A 24065-nucleotide genomic window follows, 5' to 3' on the forward strand; every position below is an offset into this window, starting at 1 on the left:
GCCTGCCATGTGACTAGACACATGACAGGAAGCAGGAAGTACAACTGTATAAGAGAGCAGCATGACAAACAAAGGACAGTCACCAAACTGTTGGATTGAGGAGTTGCTAATTTTAGAGCTCACCTTTCCATTCACCACCTGCAAACTTTGGATTACACTTTCTGTGGATTGTATATACACCGGTGGACACTCACATTGGACTTATCAACACACTGGGATTCTTGGACTGTTTTTAGGGTATGGACAAATGAACTGTATTCTTTTAACAGCGTTTACCTCGTTTTATCGTGTTGTTTTAAAGTCTTTTATGTGAACCTTGTAAATAAACCAAATCTATTTAAACCAATCTTCTTTTATGTCTCATTCTTTTAACCACTAGTCATCTCTCACAGTTAAATCTGATCCCATTTTAGTCTTGTAACTCGGCTGATAAGGCCGATTGTTACACTTGGATGGGAGACCGCCTGGGAATACCAGGTGCTGTAAGCTTTTGCCTTTTCTTCACTATTTATATAATATGCTGGCTTTTACGGAGGCTGATCTTTAAATAGCCCACTTTTTGGAGCAGCCCTCGCTTACGGCCATACCGCGCTGAGAGCGCCCGATCTCGTCTGATCTCGGAAGCTAAGCAGCGTCGGGCCTGCTTAGTACTTGGATGGGAGACCGCCTGGGAATACCAGGTGCTGTAAGCTTTTGCCTTTTCTTCACTATTTATATAATATGCTGGCTTTTACGGAGGCTGATCTTTAAATAGCCCACTTTTTGGAGCAGCCCTCGCTTACGGCCATACCGCGCTGAGAGCGCCCGATCTCGTCTGATCTCGGAAGCTAAGCAGCGTCGGGCCTGCTTAGTACTTGGATGGGAGACCGCCTGGGAATACCAGGTGCTGTAAGCTTTTGCCTTTTCTTCACTATTTATATAATATGCTGGCTTTTAGAAAGACGTGTTTTACCGCTCTATTTATTACAATCATTTAAATGTATTATAGAGTTTTAAGTGTTTTACATGTTTTTTAGGCCATTTTATTACTCTTAACATTTTAAGTGAGTGTGTGTCTTTAAAAAATGGATGGTTGGCCTGCCATGTGACTAGACACATGACAGGAAGCAGGAAGTACAACTGTATAAGAGAGCAGCATGACAAACAAAGGACAGTCACCAAACTGTTGGATTGAGGAGTTGCTAATTTTAGAGCTCACCTTTCCATTCACCACCTGCAAACTTTGGATTACACTTTCTGTGGATTGTATATACACCGGTGGACACTCACATTGGACTTATCAACACACTGGGATTCTTGGACTGTTTTTAGGGTATGGACAAATGAACTGTATTCTTTTAACAGCGTTTACCTCGTTTTATCGTGTTGTTTTAAAGTCTTTTATGTGAACCTTGTAAATAAACCAAATCTATTTAAACCAATCTTCTTTTATGTCTCATTCTTTTAACCACTAGTCATCTCTCACAGTTAAATCTGATCCCATTTTAGTCTTGTAACTCGGCTGATAAGGCCGATTGTTACACTTGGATGGGAGACCGCCTGGGAATACCAGGTGCTGTAAGCTTTTGCCTTTTCTTCACTATTTATATAATATGCTGGCTTTTACGGAGGCTGATCTTTAAATAGCCCACTTTTTGGAGCAGCCCTCGCTTACGGCCATACCGCGCTGAGAGCGCCCGATCTCGTCTGATCTCGGAAGCTAAGCAGCGTCGGGCCTGCTTAGTACTTGGATGGGAGACCGCCTGGGAATACCAGGTGCTGTAAGCTTTTGCCTTTTCTTCACTATTTATATAATATGCTGGCTTTTACGGAGGCTGATCTTTAAATAGCCCACTTTTTGGAGCAGCCCTTGCTTACGGCCATACCGCGCTGAGAGCGCCCGATCTCGTCTGATCTCGGAAGCTAAGCAGCGTCGGGCCTGCTTAGTACTTGGATGGGAGACCGCCTGGGAATACCAGGTGCTGTAAGCTTTTGCCTTTTCTTCACTATTTATATAATATGCTGGCTTTTAGAAAGACGTGTTTTACCGCTCTATTTATTACAATCATTTAAATGTATTATAGAGTTTTAAGTGTTTTACATGTTTTTTAGGCCATTTTATTACTCTTAACATTTTAAGTGAGTGTGTGTCTTTAAAAAATGGATGGTTGGCCTGCCATGTGACTAGACACATGACAGGAAGCAGGAAGTACAACTGTATAAGAGAGCAGCATGACAAACAAAGGACAGTCACCAAACTGTTGGATTGAGGAGTTGCTAATTTTAGAGCTCACCTTTCCATTCACCACCTGCAAACTTTGGATTACACTTTCTGTGGATTGTATATACACCGGTGGACACTCACATTGGACTTATCAACACACTGGGATTCTTGGACTGTTTTTAGGGTATGGACAAATGAACTGTATTCTTTTAACAGCGTTTACCTCGTTTTATCGTGTTGTTTTAAAGTCTTTTATGTGAACCTTGTAAATAAACCAAATCTATTTAAACCAATCTTCTTTTATGTCTCATTCTTTTAACCACTAGTCATCTCTCACAGTTAAATCTGACCCCATTTTAGTCTTGTAACTCGGCTGATAAGGCCGATTGTTACACTTGGATGGGAGACCGCCTGGGATTACCAGGTGCTGTAAGCTTTTGCCTTTTCTTCACTATTTATATAATATGCTGGCTTTTACGGAGGCTGATCTTTAAATAGCCCACTTTTTGGAGCAGCCCTCGCTTACGGCCATACCGCGCTGAGAGCGCCCGATCTCGTCTGATCTCGGAAGCTAAGCAGCGTCGGGCCTGCTTAGTACTTGGATGGGAGACCGCCTGGGAATACCAGGTGCTGTAAGCTTTTGCCTTTTCTTCACTATTTATATAATATGCTGGCTTTTAGAAAGACGTGTTTTACCGCTCTATTTATTACAATCATTTAAATGTATTATAGAGTTTTAAGTGTTTTACATGTTTTTTAGGCCATTTTATTACTCTTAACATTTTAAGTGAGTGTGTGTCTTTAAAAAATGGATGGTTGGCCTGCCATGTGACTAGACACATGACAGGAAGCAGGAAGTACAACTGTATAAGAGAGCAGCATGACAAACAAAGGACAGTCACCAAACTGTTGGATTGAGGAGTTGCTAATTTTAGAGCTCACCTTTCCATTCACCACCTGCAAACTTTGGATTACACTTTCTGTGGATTGTATATACACCGGTGGACACTCACATTGGACTTATCAACACACTGGGATTCTTGGACTGTTTTTAGGGTATGGACAAATGAACTGTATTCTTTTAACAGCGTTTACCTCGTTTTATCGTGTTGTTTTAAAGTCTTTTATGTGAACCTTGTAAATAAACCAAATCTATTTAAACCAATCTTCTTTTATGTCTCATTCTTTTAACCACTAGTCATCTCTCACAGTTAAATCTGATCCCATTTTAGTCTTGTAACTCGGCTGATAAGGCCGATTGTTACACTTGGATGGGAGACCGCCTGGGAATACCAGGTGCTGTAAGCTTTTGCCTTTTCTTCACTATTTATATAATATGCTGGCTTTTACGGAGGCTGATCTTTAAATAGCCCACTTTTTGGAGCAGCCCTCGCTTACGGCCATACCGCGCTGAGAGCGCCCGATCTCGTCTGATCTCGGAAGCTAAGCAGCGTCGGGCCTGCTTAGTACTTGGATGGGAGACCGCCTGGGAATACCAGGTGCTGTAAGCTTTTGCCTTTTCTTCACTATTTATATAATATGCTGGCTTTTAGAAAGACGTGTTTTACCGCTCTATTTATTACAATCATTTAAATGTATTATAGAGTTTTAAGTGTTTTACATGTTTTTTAGGCCATTTTATTACTCTTAACATTTTAAGTGAGTGTGTGTCTTTAAAAAATGGATGGTTGGCCTGCCATGTGACTAGACACATGACAGGAAGCAGGAAGTACAACTGTATAAGAGAGCAGCATGACAAACAAAGGACAGTCACCAAACTGTTGGATTGAGGAGTTGCTAATTTTAGAGCTCACCTTTCCATTCACCACCTGCAAACTTTGGATTACACTTTCTGTGGATTGTATATACACCGGTGGACACTCACATTGGACTTATCAACACACTGGGATTCTTGGACTGTTTTTAGGGTATGGACAAATGAACTGTATTCTTTTAACAGCGTTTACCTCGTTTTATCGTGTTGTTTTAAAGTCTTTTATGTGAACCTTGTAAATAAACCAAATCTATTTAAACCAATCTTCTTTTATGTCTCATTCTTTTAACCACTAGTCATCTCTCACAGTTAAATCTGATCCCATTTTAGTCTTGTAACTCGGCTGATAAGGCCGATTGTTACACTTGGATGGGAGACCGCCTGGGAATACCAGGTGCTGTAAGCTTTTGCCTTTTCTTCACTATTTATATAATATGCTGGCTTTTACGGAGGCTGATCTTTAAATAGCCCACTTTTTGGAGCAGCCCTCGCTTACGGCCATACCGCGCTGAGAGCGCCCGATCTCGTCTGATCTCGGAAGCTAAGCAGCGTCGGGCCTGCTTAGTACTTGGATGGGAGACCGCCTGGGAATACCAGGTGCTGTAAGCTTTTGCCTTTTCTTCACTATTTATATAATATGCTGGCTTTTACGGAGGCTGATCTTTAAATAGCCCACTTTTTGGAGCAGCCCTCGCTTACGGCCATACCGCGCTGAGAGCGCCCGATCTCGTCTGATCTCGGAAGCTAAGCAGCGTCGGGCCTGCTTAGTACTTGGATGGGAGACCGCCTGGGAATACCAGGTGCTGTAAGCTTTTGCCTTTTCTTCACTATTTATATAATATGCTGGCTTTTAGAAAGACGTGTTTTACCGCTCTATTTATTACAATCATTTAAATGTATTATAGAGTTTTAAGTGTTTTACATGTTTTTTAGGCCATTTTATTACTCTTAACATTTTAAGTGAGTGTGTGTCTTTAAAAAATGGATGGTTGGCCTGCCATGTGACTAGACACATGACAGGAAGCAGGAAGTACAACTGTATAAGAGAGCAGCATGACAAACAAAGGACAGTCACCAAACTGTTGGATTGAGGAGTTGCTAATTTTAGAGCTCACCTTTCCATTCACCACCTGCAAACTTTGGATTACACTTTCTGTGGATTGTATATACACCGGTGGACACTCACATTGGACTTATCAACACACTGGGATTCTTGGACTGTTTTTAGGGTATGGACAAATGAACTGTATTCTTTTAACAGCGTTTACCTCGTTTTATCGTGTTGTTTTAAAGTCTTTTATGTGAACCTTGTAAATAAACCAAATCTATTTAAACCAGTCTTCTTTTATGTCTCATTCTTTTAACCACTAGTCATCTCTCACAGTTAAATCTGATCCCATTTTAGTCTTGTAACTCGGCTGATAAGGCCGATTGTTACACTTGGATGGGAGACCGCCTGGGAATACCAGGTGCTGTAAGCTTTTGCCTTTTCTTCACTATTTATATAATATGCTGGCTTTTACGGAGGCTGATCTTTAAATAGCCCACTTTTTGGAGCAGCCCTCGCTTACGGCCATACCGCGCTGAGAGCGCCCGATCTCGTCTGATCTCGGAAGCTAAGCAGCGTCGGGCCTGCTTAGTACTTGGATGGGAGACCGCCTGGGAATACCAGGTGCTGTAAGCTTTTGCCTTTTCTTCACTATTTATATAATATGCTGGCTTTTAGAAAGACGTGTTTTACCGCTCTATTTATTACAATCATTTAAATGTATTATAGAGTTTTAAGTGTTTTACATGTTTTTTAGGCCATTTTATTACTCTTAACATTTTAAGTGAGTGTGTGTCTTTAAAAAATGGATGGTTGGCCTGCCATGTGACTAGACACATGACAGGAAGCAGGAAGTACAACTGTATAAGAGAGCAGCATGACAAACAAAGGACAGTCACCAAACTGTTGGATTGAGGAGTTGCTAATTTTAGAGCTCACCTTTCCATTCACCACCTGCAAACTTTGGATTACACTTTCTGTGGATTGTATATACACCGGTGGACACTCACATTGGACTTATCAACACACTGGGATTCTTGGACTGTTTTTAGGGTATGGACAAATGAACTGTATTCTTTTAACAGCGTTTACCTCGTTTTATCGTGTTGTTTTAAAGTCTTTTATGTGAACCTTGTAAATAAACCAAATCTATTTAAACCAATCTTCTTTTATGTCTCATTCTTTTAACCACTAGTCATCTCTCACAGTTAAATCTGATCCCATTTTAGTCTTGTAACTCGGCTGATAAGGCCGATTGTTACACTTGGATGGGAGACCGCCTGGGAATACCAGGTGCTGTAAGCTTTTGCCTTTTCTTCACTATTTATATAATATGCTGGCTTTTACGGAGGCTGATCTTTAAATAGCCCACTTTTTGGAGCAGCCCTCGCTTACGGCCATACCGCGCTGAGAGCGCCCGATCTCGTCTGATCTCGGAAGCTAAGCAGCGTCGGGCCTGCTTAGTACTTGGATGGGAGACCGCCTGGGAATACCAGGTGCTGTAAGCTTTTGCCTTTTCTTCACTATTTATATAATATGCTGGCTTTTAGAAAGACGTGTTTTACCGCTCTATTTATTACAATCATTTAAATGTATTATAGAGTTTTAAGTGTTTTACATGTTTTTTAGGCCATTTTATTACTCTTAACATTTTAAGTGAGTGTGTGTCTTTAAAAAATGGATGGTTGGCCTGCCATGTGACTAGACACATGACAGGAAGCAGGAAGTACAACTGTATAAGAGAGCAGCATGACAAACAAAGGACAGTCACCAAACTGTTGGATTGAGGAGTTGCTAATTTTAGAGCTCACCTTTCCATTCACCACCTGCAAACTTTGGATTACACTTTCTGTGGATTGTATATACACCGGTGGACACTCACATTGGACTTATCAACACACTGGGATTCTTGGACTGTTTTTAGGGTATGGACAAATGAACTGTATTCTTTTAACAGCGTTTACCTCGTTTTATCGTGTTGTTTTAAAGTCTTTTATGTGAACCTTGTAAATAAACCAAATCTATTTAAACCAATCTTCTTTTATGTCTCATTCTTTTAACCACTAGTCATCTCTCACAGTTAAATCTGATCCCATTTTAGTCTTGTAACTCGGCTGATAAGGCCGATTGTTACACTTGGATGGGAGACCGCCTGGGAATACCAGGTGCTGTAAGCTTTTGCCTTTTCTTCACTATTTATATAATATGCTGGCTTTTACGGAGGCTGATCTTTAAATAGCCCACTTTTTGGAGCAGCCCTCGCTTACGGCCATACCGCGCTGAGAGCGCCCGATCTCGTCTGATCTCGGAAGCTAAGCAGCGTCGGGCCTGCTTAGTACTTGGATGGGAGACCGCCTGGGAATACCAGGTGCTGTAAGCTTTTGCCTTTTCTTCACTATTTATATAATATGCTGGCTTTTAGAAAGACGTGTTTTACCGCTCTATTTATTACAATCATTTAAATGTATTATAGAGTTTTAAGTGTTTTACATGTTTTTTAGGCCATTTTATTACTCTTAACATTTTAAGTGAGTGTGTGTCTTTAAAAAATGGATGGTTGGCCTGCCATGTGACTAGACACATGACAGGAAGCAGGAAGTACAACTGTATAAGAGAGCAGCATGACAAACAAAGGACAGTCACCAAACTGTTGGATTGAGGAGTTGCTAATTTTAGAGCTCACCTTTCCATTCACCACCTGCAAACTTTGGATTACACTTTCTGTGGATTGTATATACACCGGTGGACACTCACATTGGACTTATCAACACACTGGGATTCTTGGACTGTTTTTAGGGTATGGACAAATGAACTGTATTCTTTTAACAGCGTTTACCTCGTTTTATCGTGTTGTTTTAAAGTCTTTTATGTGAACCTTGTAAATAAACCAAATCTATTTAAACCAATCTTCTTTTATGTCTCATTCTTTTAACCACTAGTCATCTCTCACAGTTAAATCTGACCCCATTTTAGTCTTGTAACTCGGCTGATAAGGCCGATTGTTACACTTGGATGGGAGACCGCCTGGGAATACCAGGTGCTGTAAGCTTTTGCCTTTTCTTCACTATTTATATAATATGCTGGCTTTTACGGAGGCTGATCTTTAAATAGCCCACTTTTTGGAGCAGCCCTCGCTTACGGCCATACCGCGCTGAGAGCGCCCGATCTCGTCTGATCTCGGAAGCTAAGCAGCGTCGGGCCTGCTTAGTACTTGGATGGGAGACCGCCTGGGAATACCAGGTGCTGTAAGCTTTTGCCTTTTCTTCACTATTTATATAATATGCTGGCTTTTACGGAGGCTGATCTTTAAATAGCCCACTTTTTGGAGCAGCCCTCGCTTACGGCCATACCGCGCTGAGAGCGCCCGATCTCGTCTGATCTCGGAAGCTAAGCAGCGTCGGGCCTGCTTAGTACTTGGATGGGAGACCGCCTGGGAATACCAGGTGCTGTAAGCTTTTGCCTTTTCTTCACTATTTATATAATATGCTGGCTTTTAGAAAGACGTGTTTTACCGCTCTATTTATTACAATCATTTAAATGTATTATAGAGTTTTAAGTGTTTTACATGTTTTTTAGGCCATTTTATTACTCTTAACATTTTAAGTGAGTGTGTGTCTTTAAAAAATGGATGGTTGGCCTGCCATGTGACTAGACACATGACAGGAAGCAGGAAGTACAACTGTATAAGAGAGCAGCATGACAAACAAAGGACAGTCACCAAACTGTTGGATTGAGGAGTTGCTAATTTTAGAGCTCACCTTTCCATTCACCACCTGCAAACTTTGGATTACACTTTCTGTGGATTGTATATACACCGGTGGACACTCACATTGGACTTATCAACACACTGGGATTCTTGGACTGTTTTTAGGGTATGGACAAATGAACTGTATTCTTTTAACAGCGTTTACCTCGTTTTATCGTGTTGTTTTAAAGTCTTTTATGTGAACCTTGTAAATAAACCAAATCTATTTAAACCAATCTTCTTTTATGTCTCATTCTTTTAACCACTAGTCATCTCTCACAGTTAAATCTGACCCCATTTTAGTCTTGTAACTCGGCTGATAAGGCCGATTGTTACACTTGGATGGGAGACCGCCTGGGATTACCAGGTGCTGTAAGCTTTTGCCTTTTCTTCACTATTTATATAATATGCTGGCTTTTACGGAGGCTGATCTTTAAATAGCCCACTTTTTGGAGCAGCCCTCGCTTACGGCCATACCGCGCTGAGAGCGCCCGATCTCGTCTGATCTCGGAAGCTAAGCAGCGTCGGGCCTGCTTAGTACTTGGATGGGAGACCGCCTGGGAATACCAGGTGCTGTAAGCTTTTGCCTTTTCTTCACTATTTATATAATATGCTGGCTTTTAGAAAGACGTGTTTTACCGCTCTATTTATTACAATCATTTAAATGTATTATAGAGTTTTAAGTGTTTTACATGTTTTTTAGGCCATTTTATTACTCTTAACATTTTAAGTGAGTGTGTGTCTTTAAAAAATGGATGGTTGGCCTGCCATGTGACTAGACACATGACAGGAAGCAGGAAGTACAACTGTATAAGAGAGCAGCATGACAAACAAAGGACAGTCACCAAACTGTTGGATTGAGGAGTTGCTAATTTTAGAGCTCACCTTTCCATTCACCACCTGCAAACTTTGGATTACACTTTCTGTGGATTGTATATACACCGGTGGACACTCACATTGGACTTATCAACACACTGGGATTCTTGGACTGTTTTTAGGGTATGGACAAATGAACTGTATTCTTTTAACAGCGTTTACCTCGTTTTATCGTGTTGTTTTAAAGTCTTTTATGTGAACCTTGTAAATAAACCAAATCTATTTAAACCAATCTTCTTTTATGTCTCATTCTTTTAACCACTAGTCATCTCTCACAGTTAAATCTGATCCCATTTTAGTCTTGTAACTCGGCTGATAAGGCCGATTGTTACACTTGGATGGGAGACCGCCTGGGAATACCAGGTGCTGTAAGCTTTTGCCTTTTCTTCACTATTTATATAATATGCTGGCTTTTACGGAGGCTGATCTTTAAATAGCCCACTTTTTGGAGCAGCCCTCGCTTACGGCCATACCGCGCTGAGAGCGCCCGATCTCGTCTGATCTCGGAAGCTAAGCAGCGTCGGGCCTGCTTAGTACTTGGATGGGAGACCGCCTGGGAATACCAGGTGCTGTAAGCTTTTGCCTTTTCTTCACTATTTATATAATATGCTGGCTTTTACGGAGGCTGATCTTTAAATAGCCCACTTTTTGGAGCAGCCCTCGCTTACGGCCATACCGCGCTGAGAGCGCCCGATCTCGTCTGATCTCGGAAGCTAAGCAGCGTCGGGCCTGCTTAGTACTTGGATGGGAGACCGCCTGGGAATACCAGGTGCTGTAAGCTTTTGCCTTTTCTTCACTATTTATATAATATGCTGGCTTTTAGAAAGACGTGTTTTACCGCTCTATTTATTACAATCATTTAAATGTATTATAGAGTTTTAAGTGTTTTACATGTTTTTTAGGCCATTTTATTACTCTTAACATTTTAAGTGAGTGTGTGTCTTTAAAAAATGGATGGTTGGCCTGCCATGTGACTAGACACATGACAGGAAGCAGGAAGTACAACTGTATAAGAGAGCAGCATGACAAACAAAGGACAGTCACCAAACTGTTGGATTGAGGAGTTGCTAATTTTAGAGCTCACCTTTCCATTCACCACCTGCAAACTTTGGATTACACTTTCTGTGGATTGTATATACACCGGTGGACACTCACATTGGACTTATCAACACACTGGGATTCTTGGACTGTTTTTAGGGTATGGACAAATGAACTGTATTCTTTTAACAGCGTTTACCTCGTTTTATCGTGTTGTTTTAAAGTCTTTTATGTGAACCTTGTAAATAAACCAAATCTATTTAAACCAATCTTCTTTTATGTCTCATTCTTTTAACCACTAGTCATCTCTCACAGTTAAATCTGACCCCATTTTAGTCTTGTAACTCGGCTGATAAGGCCGATTGTTACACTTGGATGGGAGACCGCCTGGGATTACCAGGTGCTGTAAGCTTTTGCCTTTTCTTCACTATTTATATAATATGCTGGCTTTTACGGAGGCTGATCTTTAAATAGCCCACTTTTTGGAGCAGCCCTCGCTTACGGCCATACCGCGCTGAGAGCGCCCGATCTCGTCTGATCTCGGAAGCTAAGCAGCGTCGGGCCTGCTTAGTACTTGGATGGGAGACCGCCTGGGAATACCAGGTGCTGTAAGCTTTTGCCTTTTCTTCACTATTTATATAATATGCTGGCTTTTAGAAAGACGTGTTTTACCGCTCTATTTATTACAATCATTTAAATGTATTATAGAGTTTTAAGTGTTTTACATGTTTTTTAGGCCATTTTATTACTCTTAACATTTTAAGTGAGTGTGTGTCTTTAAAAAATGGATGGTTGGCCTGCCATGTGACTAGACACATGACAGGAAGCAGGAAGTACAACTGTATAAGAGAGCAGCATGACAAACAAAGGACAGTCACCAAACTGTTGGATTGAGGAGTTGCTAATTTTAGAGCTCACCTTTCCATTCACCACCTGCAAACTTTGGATTACACTTTCTGTGGATTGTATATACACCGGTGGACACTCACATTGGACTTATCAACACACTGGGATTCTTGGACTGTTTTTAGGGTATGGACAAATGAACTGTATTCTTTTAACAGCGTTTACCTCGTTTTATCGTGTTGTTTTAAAGTCTTTTATGTGAACCTTGTAAATAAACCAAATCTATTTAAACCAATCTTCTTTTATGTCTCATTCTTTTAACCACTAGTCATCTCTCACAGTTAAATCTGATCCCATTTTAGTCTTGTAACTCGGCTGATAAGGCCGATTGTTACACTTGGATGGGAGACCGCCTGGGAATACCAGGTGCTGTAAGCTTTTGCCTTTTCTTCACTATTTATATAATATGCTGGCTTTTACGGAGGCTGATCTTTAAATAGCCCACTTTTTGGAGCAGCCCTCGCTTACGGCCATACCGCGCTGAGAGCGCCCGATCTCGTCTGATCTCGGAAGCTAAGCAGCGTCGGGCCTGCTTAGTACTTGGATGGGAGACCGCCTGGGAATACCAGGTGCTGTAAGCTTTTGCCTTTTCTTCACTATTTATATAATATGCTGGCTTTTACGGAGGCTGATCTTTAAATAGCCCACTTTTTGGAGCAGCCCTCGCTTACGGCCATACCGCGCTGAGAGCGCCCGATCTCGTCTGATCTCGGAAGCTAAGCAGCGTCGGGCCTGCTTAGTACTTGGATGGGAGACCGCCTGGGAATACCAGGTGCTGTAAGCTTTTGCCTTTTCTTCACTATTTATATAATATGCTGGCTTTTAGAAAGACGTGTTTTACCGCTCTATTTATTACAATCATTTAAATGTATTATAGAGTTTTAAGTGTTTTACATGTTTTTTAGGCCATTTTATTACTCTTAACATTTTAAGTGAGTGTGTGTCTTTAAAAAATGGATGGTTGGCCTGCCATGTGACTAGACACATGACAGGAAGCAGGAAGTACAACTGTATAAGAGAGCAGCATGACAAACAAAGGACAGTCACCAAACTGTTGGATTGAGGAGTTGCTAATTTTAGAGCTCACCTTTCCATTCACCACCTGCAAACTTTGGATTACACTTTCTGTGGATTGTATATACACCGGTGGACACTCACATTGGACTTATCAACACACTGGGATTCTTGGACTGTTTTTAGGGTATGGACAAATGAACTGTATTCTTTTAACAGCGTTTACCTCGTTTTATCGTGTTGTTTTAAAGTCTTTTATGTGAACCTTGTAAATAAACTAGGGCTGTCAATCGATTAAATTTTTTAATCGCGATTAATCGCATGGTTGTCTTGAGTTAACTCGCGATTAATCGCACATTTTTATCTGTTCTAAATGTACCTTAAATTAACACTTTTTAAAGTTTTTAATACTCTAATCAACATTGGCATGGATGCTTTAAGCAAATATGTGTTTATTATCAGTGAAACCATACTGGACATGAAGACTAACTTGTTTCAAATGTCATAGATGTTTTTCAAATAACTTGTTCATGTCTATTAGACACATGAAAAAAGAACATAGAAACACCAGGTTCCCATTACTTCTCTTTCTTTGCACTGAGCAATTTACTTACACAAGCCTGTTTACATTATTTGCAGGACAGGGCAGCTCACTTCTTCTGAACATGCAAAATCTACATTTATTATTACATTTGTTTGCCTCTCTGTGCCCACATACTGTCATTTGATGCAGCCAAGTTCTCAACAAAACTGTTTCCATTGTTTTGATGTAATATTTCTGTTATCAGACAACCAAAGTAATATGAAATAATAACTGAAAAAAAAATCCTGAATTATGATCATGATTCAATCACTGAAAAGAATCATTTACCGGCATCTGGACATAAGTCACTATTCCCTGCATTATTATCGTTGTTTTTAACTTCCTGTTTGAATGCCTTCAGGATCCTTTGACTTTTTAGGAGTTTAGCCATTTAAAGTTATGTGATCCCAAAAACCTGCTTCTTTTATGTTTAAATGTATTGTTTTGGTTATAATGTACTGATTGGAGAGCCTGGTCTCATGCAAATGCAAATGCGCACTAGCACGACTTTCTGTTTCTATTTGGCGTGCTATTAACAAGCTGAAATTAACTTTGGCGTACATATGATATGCAATTATGCATGGGTTTGACGTGCATTTAATACGCCGTTTTCGCGTGCATACTCGTATGTGGCTTTACGCATCAACCCCACAGCAACAATCCTAACGTAGCCCGACTCCGCTTGCATTCATTAAATATGGCAGAAGTGCCGGTGTACGCAAAAGGATAAAATACAGAAGTACCTGCGTACCGGCCCACTTCAAGCACTGGAATGAACATAACATCTGTTTTAACTGAAAGCGCTGCTCCACTGCCGCTCGCTGAACAGAGCAGACGCAGATATGAAGAGAGGGAGGTGCGCGCGCATTCATTGGGAGACCTCGCGCACGTTCAGCAAAACCGAAGAGCCTCAGAAACTATATTAGGTTTGTCCAATTATGTGTTTATGTATTGTTGCTAGACACTTTTTGCTAGGTTGGCAGCACTGCATCCATTTCTTTAACTATGGGCTAGGTAGTGGGTCAAACAGAAAAGCGCGCTGCGTTAATCGCGCGTTAATAAAATTAGTGCCGTTAAAATGAATTTGCGTTAACGCGCGATTAACGCGTTAATTTTGACAGCCCTAAAATAAACCAAATCTATTTAAACCAATCTTCTTTTATGTCTCATTCTTTTAACCACTAGTCATCTCTCACAGTTAAATCTGACCCCATTTTAGTCTTGTAACTCGGCTGATAAGGCCGATTGTTACACTTGGATGGGAGACCGCCTGGGATTACCAGGTGCTGTAAGCTTTTGCCTTTTCTTCACTATTTATATAATATGCTGGCTTTTACGGAGGCTGATCTTTAAATAGCCCACTTTTTGGAGCAGCCCTCGCTTACGGCCATACCGCGCTGAGAGCGCCCGATCTCGTCTGATCTCGGAAGCTAAGCAGCGTCGGGCCTGCTTAGTACTTGGATGGGAGACCGCCTGGGAATACCAGGTGCTGTAAGCTTTTGCCTTTTCTTCACTATTTATATAATATGCTGGCTTTTAGAAAGACGTGTTTTACCGCTCTATTTATTACAATCATTTAAATGTATTATAGAGTTTTAAGTGTTTTACATGTTTTTTAGGCCATTTTATTACTCTTAACATTTTAAGTGAGTGTGTGTCTTTAAAAAATGGATGGTTGGCCTGCCATGTGACTAGACACATGACAGGAAGCAGGAAGTACAACTGTATAAGAGAGCAGCATGACAAACAAAGGACAGTCACCAAACTGTTGGATTGAGGAGTTGCTAATTTTAGAGCTCACCTTTCCATTCACCACCTGCAAACTTTGGATTACACTTTCTGTGGATTGTATATACACCGGTGGACACTCACATTGGACTTATCAACACACTGGGATTCTTGGACTGTTTTTAGGGTATGGACAAATGAACTGTATTCTTTTAACAGCGTTTACCTCGTTTTATCGTGTTGTTTTAAAGTCTTTTATGTGAACCTTGTAAATAAACCAAATCTATTTAAACCAATCTTCTTTTATGTCTCATTCTTTTAACCACTAGTCATCTCTCACAGTTAAATCTGACCCCATTTTAGTCTTGTAACTCGGCTGATAAGGCCGATTGTTACACTTGGATGGGAGACCGCCTGGGATTACCAGGTGCTGTAAGCTTTTGCCTTTTCTTCACTATTTATATAATATGCTGGCTTTTACGGAGGCTGATCTTTAAATAGCCCACTTTTTGGAGCAGCCCTCGCTTACGGCCATACCGCGCTGAGAGCGCCCGATCTCGTCTGATCTCGGAAGCTAAGCAGCGTCGGGCCTGCTTAGTACTTGGATGGGAGACCGCCTGGGAATACCAGGTGCTGTAAGCTTTTGCCTTTTCTTCACTATTTATATAATATGCTGGCTTTTAGAAAGACGTGTTTTACCGCTCTATTTATTACAATCATTTAAATGTATTATAGAGTTTTAAGTGTTTTACATGTTTTTTAGGCCATTTTATTACTCTTAACATTTTAAGTGAGTGTGTGTCTTTAAAAAATGGATGGTCGGCCTGCCATGTGACTAGACACATGACAGGAAGCAGGAAGTACAACTGTATAAGAGAGCAGCATGACAAACAAAGGACAGTCACCAAACTGTTGGATTGAGGAGTTGCTAATTTTAGAGCTCACCTTTCCATTCACCACCTGCAAACTTTGGATTACACTTTCTGTGGATTGTATATACACCGGTGGACACTCACATTGGACTTATCAACACACTGGGATTCTTGGACTGTTTTTAGGGTATGGACAAATGAACTGTATTCTTTTAACAGCGTTTACCTCGTTTTATCGTGTTGTTTTAAAGTCTTTTATGTGAACCTTGTAAATAAACCAAATCTATTTAAACCAATCTTCTTTTATGTCTCATTCTTTTAACCACTAGTCATCTCTCACAGTTAAATCTGATCCCATTTTAGTCTTGTAACTCGGCTGATAAGGCCGATTGTTACACTTGGATGGGAGACCGCCTGGGAATACCAGGTGCTGTAAGCTTTTGCCTTTTCTTCACTATTTATATAATATGCTGGCTTTTACGGAGGCTGATCTTTAAATAGCCCACTTTTTGGAGCAGCCCTCGCTTACGGCCATACCGCGCTGAGAGCGCCCGATCTCGTCTGATCTCGGAAGCTAAGCAGCGTCGGGCCTGCTTAGTACTTGGATGGGAGACCGCCTGGGAATACCAGGTGCTGTAAGCTTTTGCCTTTTCTTCACTATTTATATAATATGCTGGCTTTTACGGAGGCTGATCTTTAAATAGCCCACTTTTTGGAGCAGCCCTCGCTTACGGCCATACCACCCTGGGGGCGCTAGTGAGTTGCTGGTAAAACAGGAAGTGTTCGGCTGCAGTGGGTGAGAAAGGCTCACTCTGTTTTGTTTTTTATTTGTTTGGTTTGTGGACAGTTGTTTTTTCTTATTTTTGATTTGTTTTTTTGTTAGTGGCTAAGCTTCCCAGCAGCATTGTGCTGTCTGGGAAGTTTTTGTAGTGATTATGGCTTCAAGAACGGACAGATTACAAGGTGAAGACGTGTATATGCCTGGAGAAAGACGAGACGAAACAGAAAATGGGCGGGAAATAAGACAACGAGATGGACAGAAACGAACGGATTACAAAAAGAAGTACTCCAAAGAGGCAACAGTGATTGTGGATATGGTGGAGTTGAGAGATGCAAGAGCGGAGGATATTATAAAAGCAGTGAATGAAAGAATTGGAGGAGGTAAGATACTGGCAGTAAGACCTAGGCAAACAAAGGAATATGAAATAACACTGAGGAGTAAAGAGGATTGCAAAGACTTGGATGATGAATTAAAGATAAAAGGAAAAATGTGCAAAATAAGACATTTGCAGGATAGAGAATATGTGGTTTCCTTCATACATTTGCCGGCCTACATTGAAGATTCAGAGATTCTTGATAAATTAAAAGATTGGGGAGTAACACCAGCATCTGATATTAGAAGGAGGATGTATCCGGGCACAGAAATTGCAGACGGTACGAGGTACCTAAGGGTTAAATTCCCGAAGGAAGTGGTGTCGCTCCCATATAGCACAAAATTTAACACGGAGGAAGGAACACAATATTGCCGGATTTTACACGATCGGCAGGTGAAAACCTGTCGGTTGTGTATGAGTCCAGGGCATATGTTCAAAGACTGTCCGGAATTCAAGTGTTTTCAGTGCGAGGAGCAAGGACACTTCGCAAGAGATTGTGAGGCAATAAAGTGCCCGGATTGCAGAAGAGTGCTGGTAAGATGCGAGTGTTGGATGGAGGGGGAGAACGTATTACATAATGAAGAAATTTTCAATGAAGGAAGGCAAATGTTGAAAGAAACAGAAATTGAGGAAGTGGAAAATGAGGAAGAGGCTGGGACAGAAAAGGAAACAAATAAAGAAGCCAACGTAGAAAATCAAGAGGTAATTGAGAACTCTCAGGAAGGGGAAATGGAAAATATATGGACACCTTTGGAAATAACACAGAGAACTTTCGAGACAATGGAGAATAAAGAACCAAAAAGCAAGGAAGAGCAAACAAAAGGTGACTTGGAGCAAATTAAAGAAAGAGAAAACCAAGAGGAGTTGGGGACCTTTCAGAAAGGAGAGAGGGAAGAGATATGGACACCGCTGGAATTAACACAGAGAACTTTAGAGGCAATGGAGATTCAAGAACTAAAAAGCAAGGAAGAGCAAACAATAGGTGCATGGGAGGAAAATAAAGAACTGGAAAAGACAGACAGATGGAGGGACGGAAAAGAAGTAGTAAGAAGAAGGACTATTAAGGTAAAACCCAATATTGAAGGTGCAAAGAGAAAGAGAAGAAAAGAACAGAATAAGGATGCAGAAAATTCTAAATGGGTCAATAGTTTTCAGGTGTTAATGGAGGAGGAGGAGGAGGAAGAAGATTAGCCCCCCCCTTTTTTTTGAATATATTATTAATTCTTTTACACATTAATTATCTACTCAATTTTTTTTTCACCTTTTTTCAATGTTTTTAAAACTGATATCATGGAATGCTAGAGGTTTGATGAATATGGAAAAATTTGAGATGATGTGTGTATTATGTAAAGGAATTGATGTGATTGTGTTGCAAGAAACAAATTGGAAAAATGAAAGTATGAAAAGGTTCCAAACAAAATGGGATGGGAATATGTATTTTAATAATGGAGAAGAAAATGTGGGAAGTGGTGTAGCTATTTTAACCAGTAGAAGAATAGGAGGAAAAGAACAAGTGATATATGATGATAAAATGGGGAAAAGCTTAGCAGTGAAAATAGAAAAAGGAGAAGAGAATTTAATTATTTATAACATTCACGCCCCAAATGAAGAGAAAGAAAAGAAAAGGTTTTTTAGTAAAATATCTGACAATGTAAGAATATGGGAAAAGGGTATTTTGATTGGAGATTTTAATACTGTTTTTACGGAATTAGACTTGGCAAGTAACATGGTTTTTAGAATAGATAAAGGTAGAGAAGAATTGAAAAAGATGATGGAGGATTGCCAATTGATTGATGTTTGGAGGGAAAGAAACAGAACAAGAAGAACTTTTTCTAGAAGACAGATGGTTTTAAAAGAGCTAAAACAAAGTAGAATAGATTATGTTCTATGTATGAAGGAAATGGAAGGGATGATAAAGGATGTATTTTATGAAGTTGTAGGGTTGAGTGATCATTCTTTATTGCATTTGACAATAGATTTTACAAAAGTGGAAAGAGGAAGAGGGGTATGGATTTTAAATGCGGAGGTTTTAAAGAGTGATGATTTTAAGGACAGAATTAAAAAGGTGGTAGAAGGAAATCTAAAAAATGATATGTATAAGGAAGATAAAGTAATTTGGTGGGATAATGTTAAGTGGGAGATAAAGAAAAGCTCAATGGAGTATAGTCAATTTTTTCAAAAAATCAAAAGACAAAAAGAACAACTGTTAAGGAAGAAGCTAGAAAATGAGCTAAGAAAAGAGGCGGAGAAGATGGGGAAAGGGAATATTGAGGAAATAGTAATGTTACAAGATAAGCTAAAATTAATGGAAGAAGAAAAGTGTAAAGGTGCAATAGTAAGAAGTAAAGCAAAGTATGCCGTAGAGGGAGAAAGATGTACACAATTTTTCTTTAATCTGGAAAGAAACAGACAAAAAGCAGATCTAATAAAAGAGGTTTTAAACAAAGATGGCAATTTAGAGACGGAAACGGAAGGAATTTTAAAAACAGTTAGGCAATTTTATATGGACTTGTTTAAAAAACAAGGAATAAAAAGAGAAGATGAAGAATTTTTAATAAAACAAATCCAAACAAAGGTAAATAAAGAAGACAAGAAATTCTGTGATGAGGATATTAAAGCAGAAGAAATAGAGATTGCAATCCAACAATTATCGACAAGGAAAAGTCCAGGGGTAGACGGTCTAACAAATGAATTCTATAAGGAATTTAAAGAGCTATTAGTACCGATTTTAAAAGAGGTTTATGAAGAAATTTTTAAGAAAGGGATATTGAGTGAAACAATGAAAATAGGAATGATAAAAATTATATACAAAAGAAGAGGTGATTCAAAAGATCTCAAGAATTTTAGACCAATAACAATGCTGAATACAGATTTTAAAATTTTAGCAAAGGTTTTAGCCAATAGATTAAAAAGTATTTTACCCAAGATTATTAAAACAACACAAGCATATGGGGTGCAAGGAAAAGACATAGCAGATGTGGTTAAAAGTATAAGAGACACAATATATTATATGAAAGAGAAAGATAAAGGGGGGTTTTTAATTAGCTTAGATCTGGAGAAGGCGTTTGACAGAGTAGAACATGAGTTTTTATTGGAGGTTCTTAAAGGTTTCGGGTTTGGGGAAAAATTTAGAAAATGGATACGAATTTTTTATAAGGATGTTTTAACTTGTATAAAATGTAATGGTTTTTTAACTGAATGTTTTCAGCCAACAAGGTCGATAAGACAAGGATGTCCATTGTCTGCCTTATTATACACGCTGGTAGCTGAACCTTTAGGTTTGGCTATAAAGGCAGACAGAAACATAAAAGCAATACAAATTGAGAAAAATGAAAAAAGAGAACCGGTGTATCAATACGCGGACGATACTACTTTGTTGGTTGAAGATATTCAGAGTATTAAAGAGGCAATGGGGATCTTAGAGCGCTATTGTAATGGTTCAGGAGCAAAAGTGAACGTGGGGAAAAGTGTGTGTATGAGGATTGGAAATGTACAAGAAATATCACAACACATACCATTCAAAGAAGAAAAGGAGATGATTAAAATTTTAGGAATTTGGGTAGGGATGGATTTTAATAAGACAGATAATTTGAATTGGGAGGGAGTTTTAATTGGAATTGAGAAAAGATTAAGATTTTGGCAGACCAGAAATTTGACTTTGAAGGGGAAAGTTTTAATTATTAATGCTTTATTGCTTTCTAAAGTTTGGTATGTGTTGGCAGTAACCCCATTGCCTCAAGGGTATTATAAGAAAATCAAAGAAGGGGTTTTAAAGTTTTTATGGGGAAAGGGGAGAGCCAAGATTGCATATCAAACATTGATTGGAGATATTAAGGAAGGAGGTTTGGGGCTTTTAGACACTTTTTTAAGAATGAAATCTTTAAGAATTAAAAATGTTCAACATTTTTTGGAAACAAGGAAGGAAGTAATTTGGAAATGTGTGATGGAATACTTTCTGGAAAAATGTGGTCTTTTTAAAATGGGGTGTAATGTTTTATGGATGAAGGTTAAAAATTGGATGACAGCAGGAATACCAAGGTTTTATATGGAGGTTTTAGAGACATGGGGTGAATTTTTAGAAAATGTACAGATTTTACCAAAAGGAAGAGCTCAGATTTTAGAACAGCCTCTTTTCTTAAACCCAAATATTGTAAATGAGGGGAATGTAGTATACTATAAGGAATGGTGGGATGGAGGCATAAGACAGGTAAAAGATGTATTATATGAAGTGATAAAAGGATATTTACCATTACAAGTTATTGTGGATGCTGTGGCGGATGATTTTAAAAGAGTGTATAAAACAAGATTACAGAAACAATATGAAGAGTTGAAAAAAGCAATACCAAAGGAATGGATTGAAAAAATTGACAATAATGAGACAGGTGATGAGAATGAATTGCCGGAGGTATATCTTAAAAAGACTGCTGGGGAAAAAATCAAATTGAAAGAATGTACAGTGAAAAATTTGTATGTGGTTTTTAGGTCAAGGGCTTTTACGAAACCAGTAGCACTCAGCTACTGGAAAGAAAGGTATGATGATTTGAATGAAAAGGAAATATGGGGAAATGTAAGATTAAAGTATATTGAACCAGTTTTAGAAAATTTTAACTACTTATTGAGACACAATTGTATTTTAACTGAAATGAGACTGTGTAAAATAGGACTTGAACAAGATGATATATGTAAAGTATGCAGAAAAGAAGGGGAAGGTTTACGGCATTTGTTTTTCTATTGTGAAAAATTGGAAGATTTTATGAGAAAGTTAAAAAAAATCGCAAAACTGCTTTTGGGAAAGAAATATGTGGAGGAACAAAAGAAATGGGAAAAAATGTTTCTATTTGGTATGGAAGATTGTAAAATGTATGTTTTTAATATATGTGTAACAGTGGCAAAATATGTAATTTGGTTAAGGAGGAACATGGCAAAATATGATGGAAAAAAGGTGGATGTATGGATTATGTTTAAAAACAGGATGGATATTGTTGTAAACTTGATACAGAACTATCTTTTATCACATGAGAAGGAGGAGGTTTTTATTGAAATATTGGTGAAGGGAAACCCTATGATTGAATTCAAAGACCATACAATAAAGTGGTTATGGGGAAATATGTAAAATATGTTAAACACAAATGTTGTAACACCTAAGGAAAACTTGTGAATCTCTGAAATGTAACAAAATTTTAATTTTTTAAATAAAGGAGGAAAAAAAAAAAAAAAAAAAAAAAGTGCGCCCGATCTCGTCTAAAAAAAAAAAAAAAAAAAAAAAAAAAAAAATCTCGGAAGCTAAGCAGCGTCGGGCCTGCTTAGTACTTGGATGGGAGACCGCCTGGGAATACCAGGTGCTGTAAGCTTTTGCCTTTTCTTCACTATTTATATAATATGCTGGCTTTTAGAAAGACGTGTTTTACCGCTCTATTTATTACAATCATTTAAATGTATTATAGAGTTTTAAGTGTTTTACATGTTTTTTAGGCCATTTTATTACTCTAAACATTTTAAGTGAGTGTGTGTCTTTAAAAAATGGATGGTTGGCCTGCCATGTGACTAGACACATGACAGGAAGCAGGAAGTACAACTGTATAAGAGAGCAGCATGACAAACAAAGGACAGTCACCAAACTGTTGGATTGAGGAGTTGCTAATTTTAGAGCTCACCTTTCCATTCACCACCTGCAAACTTTGGATTACACTTTCTGTGGATTGTATATACACCGGTGGACACTCACATTGGACTTATCAACACACTGGGATTCTTGGACTGTTTTTAGGGTATGGACAAATGAACTGTATTCTTTTAACAGCGTTTACCTCGTTTTATCGTGTTGTTTTAAAGTCTTTTATGTGAACCTTGTAAATAAACCAAATCTATTTAAACCAATCTTCTTTTATGTCTCATTCTTTTAACCACTAGTCATCTCTCACAGTTAAATCTGACCCCATTTTAGTCTTGTAACTCGGCTGATAAGGCCGATTGTTACACTTGGATGGGAGACCGCCTGGGATTACCAGGTGCTGTAAGCTTTTGCCTTTTCTTCACTATTTATATAATATGCTGGCTTTTACGGAGGCTGATCTTTAAATAGCCCACTTTTTGGAGCAGCCCTCGCTTACGGCCATACCGCGCTGAGAGCGCCCGATCTCGTCTGATCTCGGAAGCTAAGCAGCGTCGGGCCTGCTTAGTACTTGGATGGGAGACCGCCTGGGAATACCAGGTGCTGTAAGCTTTTGCCTTTTCTTCACTATTTATATAATATGCTGGCTTTTAGAAAGACGTGTTTTACCGCTCTATTTATTACAATCATTTAAATGTATTATAGAGTTTTAAGTGTTTTACATGTTTTTTAGGCCATTTTATTACTCTTAACATTTTAAGTGAGTGTGTGTCTTTAAAAAATGGATGGTTGGCCTGCCATGTGACTAGACACATGACAGGAAGCAGGAAGTACAACTGTATAAGAGAGCAGCATGACAAACAAAGGACAGTCACCAAACTGTTGGATTGAGGAGTTGCTAATTTTAGAGCTCACCTTTCCATTCACCACCTGCAAACTTTGGATTACACTTTCTGTGGATTGTATATACACCGGTGGACACTCACATTGGACTTATCAACACACTGGGATTCTTGGACTGTTTTTAGGGTATGGACAAATGAACTGTATTCTTTTAACAGCGTTTACCTCGTTTTATCGTGTTGTTTTAAAGTCTTTTATGTGAACCTTGTAAATAAACCAAATCTATTTAAACCAATCTTCTTTTATGTCTCATTCTTTTAACCACTAGTCATCTCTCACAGTTAAATCTGATCCCATTTTAGTCTTGTAACTCGGCTGATAAGGCCGATTGTTACACTTGGATGGGAGACCGCCTGGGAATACCAGGTGCTGTAAGCTTTTGCCTTTTCTTCACTATTTATATAATATGCTGGCTTTTACGGAGGCTGATCTTTAAATAGCCCACTTTTTGGAGCAGCCCTCGCTTACGGCCATACCGCGCTGAGAGCGCCCGATCTCGTCTGATCTCGGAAGCTAAGCTGCATCGGGCCTGCTTAGTACTTGGATGGGAGACCGCCTGGGAATACCAGGTGCTGTAAGCTTTTGCCTTTTCTTCACTATTTATATAATA

General features: G+C 39.2%; 24 non-coding genes across 24 annotated transcripts; all 24 read left to right on the forward strand.

The window, feature by feature from the left end:
- The first annotated feature begins 573 nt into the window (after positions 1-573).
- LOC141311339 (5S ribosomal RNA) lies at positions 574-692 on the forward strand. The gene has a single exon (XR_012348800.1). It is a non-coding gene; the product is annotated as a 5S ribosomal RNA (ribosomal RNA).
- An 84-nt stretch (positions 693-776) lies between these two features.
- LOC141311340 (5S ribosomal RNA) lies at positions 777-895 on the forward strand. Its single transcript, XR_012348801.1, has one exon. It is a non-coding gene; the product is annotated as a 5S ribosomal RNA (ribosomal RNA).
- A 753-nt stretch (positions 896-1648) lies between these two features.
- Positions 1649-1767, forward strand: LOC141311341 (5S ribosomal RNA). The gene has a single exon (XR_012348802.1). It is a non-coding gene; the product is annotated as a 5S ribosomal RNA (ribosomal RNA).
- Positions 1768-1851: 84 nt separating this feature from the next.
- LOC141311342 (5S ribosomal RNA) lies at positions 1852-1970 on the forward strand. Its single transcript, XR_012348803.1, has one exon. It is a non-coding gene; the product is annotated as a 5S ribosomal RNA (ribosomal RNA).
- Positions 1971-2723: 753 nt separating this feature from the next.
- Positions 2724-2842, forward strand: LOC141311345 (5S ribosomal RNA). The gene has a single exon (XR_012348805.1). It is a non-coding gene; the product is annotated as a 5S ribosomal RNA (ribosomal RNA).
- Positions 2843-3595: 753 nt separating this feature from the next.
- LOC141311346 (5S ribosomal RNA) lies at positions 3596-3714 on the forward strand. Its single transcript, XR_012348806.1, has one exon. It is a non-coding gene; the product is annotated as a 5S ribosomal RNA (ribosomal RNA).
- Positions 3715-4467: 753 nt separating this feature from the next.
- LOC141311347 (5S ribosomal RNA) lies at positions 4468-4586 on the forward strand. Its single transcript, XR_012348807.1, has one exon. It is a non-coding gene; the product is annotated as a 5S ribosomal RNA (ribosomal RNA).
- Positions 4587-4670: 84 nt separating this feature from the next.
- LOC141311348 (5S ribosomal RNA) lies at positions 4671-4789 on the forward strand. Its single transcript, XR_012348808.1, has one exon. It is a non-coding gene; the product is annotated as a 5S ribosomal RNA (ribosomal RNA).
- Positions 4790-5542: 753 nt separating this feature from the next.
- Positions 5543-5661, forward strand: LOC141311349 (5S ribosomal RNA). Its single transcript, XR_012348809.1, has one exon. It is a non-coding gene; the product is annotated as a 5S ribosomal RNA (ribosomal RNA).
- A 753-nt stretch (positions 5662-6414) lies between these two features.
- LOC141311350 (5S ribosomal RNA) lies at positions 6415-6533 on the forward strand. Its single transcript, XR_012348811.1, has one exon. It is a non-coding gene; the product is annotated as a 5S ribosomal RNA (ribosomal RNA).
- A 753-nt stretch (positions 6534-7286) lies between these two features.
- LOC141311351 (5S ribosomal RNA) lies at positions 7287-7405 on the forward strand. Its single transcript, XR_012348812.1, has one exon. It is a non-coding gene; the product is annotated as a 5S ribosomal RNA (ribosomal RNA).
- A 753-nt stretch (positions 7406-8158) lies between these two features.
- On the forward strand, positions 8159-8277 carry LOC141311352 (5S ribosomal RNA). The gene has a single exon (XR_012348813.1). It is a non-coding gene; the product is annotated as a 5S ribosomal RNA (ribosomal RNA).
- Positions 8278-8361: 84 nt separating this feature from the next.
- LOC141311353 (5S ribosomal RNA) lies at positions 8362-8480 on the forward strand. Its single transcript, XR_012348814.1, has one exon. It is a non-coding gene; the product is annotated as a 5S ribosomal RNA (ribosomal RNA).
- A 753-nt stretch (positions 8481-9233) lies between these two features.
- On the forward strand, positions 9234-9352 carry LOC141311354 (5S ribosomal RNA). The gene has a single exon (XR_012348815.1). It is a non-coding gene; the product is annotated as a 5S ribosomal RNA (ribosomal RNA).
- A 753-nt stretch (positions 9353-10105) lies between these two features.
- On the forward strand, positions 10106-10224 carry LOC141311357 (5S ribosomal RNA). The gene has a single exon (XR_012348817.1). It is a non-coding gene; the product is annotated as a 5S ribosomal RNA (ribosomal RNA).
- An 84-nt stretch (positions 10225-10308) lies between these two features.
- On the forward strand, positions 10309-10427 carry LOC141311358 (5S ribosomal RNA). The gene has a single exon (XR_012348818.1). It is a non-coding gene; the product is annotated as a 5S ribosomal RNA (ribosomal RNA).
- Positions 10428-11180: 753 nt separating this feature from the next.
- LOC141311359 (5S ribosomal RNA) lies at positions 11181-11299 on the forward strand. Its single transcript, XR_012348819.1, has one exon. It is a non-coding gene; the product is annotated as a 5S ribosomal RNA (ribosomal RNA).
- Positions 11300-12052: 753 nt separating this feature from the next.
- Positions 12053-12171, forward strand: LOC141311360 (5S ribosomal RNA). Its single transcript, XR_012348820.1, has one exon. It is a non-coding gene; the product is annotated as a 5S ribosomal RNA (ribosomal RNA).
- An 84-nt stretch (positions 12172-12255) lies between these two features.
- LOC141311361 (5S ribosomal RNA) lies at positions 12256-12374 on the forward strand. Its single transcript, XR_012348822.1, has one exon. It is a non-coding gene; the product is annotated as a 5S ribosomal RNA (ribosomal RNA).
- A 2192-nt stretch (positions 12375-14566) lies between these two features.
- LOC141311362 (5S ribosomal RNA) lies at positions 14567-14685 on the forward strand. The gene has a single exon (XR_012348823.1). It is a non-coding gene; the product is annotated as a 5S ribosomal RNA (ribosomal RNA).
- Positions 14686-15438: 753 nt separating this feature from the next.
- On the forward strand, positions 15439-15557 carry LOC141311363 (5S ribosomal RNA). The gene has a single exon (XR_012348824.1). It is a non-coding gene; the product is annotated as a 5S ribosomal RNA (ribosomal RNA).
- A 753-nt stretch (positions 15558-16310) lies between these two features.
- LOC141311364 (5S ribosomal RNA) lies at positions 16311-16429 on the forward strand. Its single transcript, XR_012348825.1, has one exon. It is a non-coding gene; the product is annotated as a 5S ribosomal RNA (ribosomal RNA).
- Positions 16430-23045: 6616 nt separating this feature from the next.
- Positions 23046-23164, forward strand: LOC141311365 (5S ribosomal RNA). The gene has a single exon (XR_012348826.1). It is a non-coding gene; the product is annotated as a 5S ribosomal RNA (ribosomal RNA).
- Positions 23165-23917: 753 nt separating this feature from the next.
- On the forward strand, positions 23918-24036 carry LOC141310330 (5S ribosomal RNA). The gene has a single exon (XR_012347874.1). It is a non-coding gene; the product is annotated as a 5S ribosomal RNA (ribosomal RNA).
- Positions 24037-24065: the final 29 nt, after the last annotated feature.

This window comes from Garra rufa, unplaced genomic scaffold (genome assembly GCF_049309525.1).
Source record: "Garra rufa unplaced genomic scaffold, GarRuf1.0 hap1_unplaced_003, whole genome shotgun sequence".
Lineage (NCBI taxonomy): Eukaryota > Metazoa > Chordata > Actinopteri > Cypriniformes > Cyprinidae > Garra > Garra rufa.